This window comes from Aplysia californica, unplaced genomic scaffold (assembly GCF_000002075.1).
Source record: "Aplysia californica isolate F4 #8 unplaced genomic scaffold, AplCal3.0 scaffold00705, whole genome shotgun sequence".
NCBI lineage: Eukaryota > Metazoa > Mollusca > Gastropoda > Aplysiida > Aplysiidae > Aplysia > Aplysia californica.
Window position 1 is genome coordinate 23,291 of NW_004797975.1, and position 799 is coordinate 24,089.

Here is a 799-nt window from a genome sequence, read left to right on the forward strand (position 1 = left end):
GGCCAACGCAGCCTGAGAGGGATACAACGTCTCAGCAGAAATACCTAGATACTTGATAAAAATTATCCTCCATACGGGAATTAAACTCAGATCTCCTGAATGCGACGGCGAAGTAGCTATGTGAGGCATCGTGGTGAAATCGGGTGCTCGTCAAAATAATGACATGCGAGAAATCGACATTTTTCGGCCAGTTCGGACATTTTTTCGTAAATTTTGTTTTAACACCTGATGTTCATATCCATTCAAAAACACTTTTATATGTGGATTTTAGGGAAAACGTTGATTACAGTCATAAAAAATGTAAATTTGCTGTTTCCAAGGACTCTTAAGCTATGGAAGTCACCTAACTTTGGCGGCCATTTTCTTGCTAATTTTACTTCTGAAACCGGGCGACTCCACCTCCTTCAATCGATAATATCTCGACTTCTATTCAAGATAAATTAAATATTAACGACAAATGAATAACCTTTAAAATGATATCAATAACCTCATATGTCCAAAACTTGACGAGCGCCTGATTCCACTGCGTCGTGACACCTCTATATCAACACACCACAGATACCAGTTCGTGAACTTGGACGATATTGTCAGAGATAAAGAAAGAATAATACTGTAATACCACTTGCGTTAGTCCCCTTTCTAGAAATCTGAGTTACGCTGGTATGTACGAAACACACATAAATGATTCACAGGGATATATGAACGTCGCAATATACACAAGGTGACGACTATACAGATAGTATAATAAAACACGTCATTGCTGGTCGCTACAGTGCAACGTACTTTACCCACCCTTAGT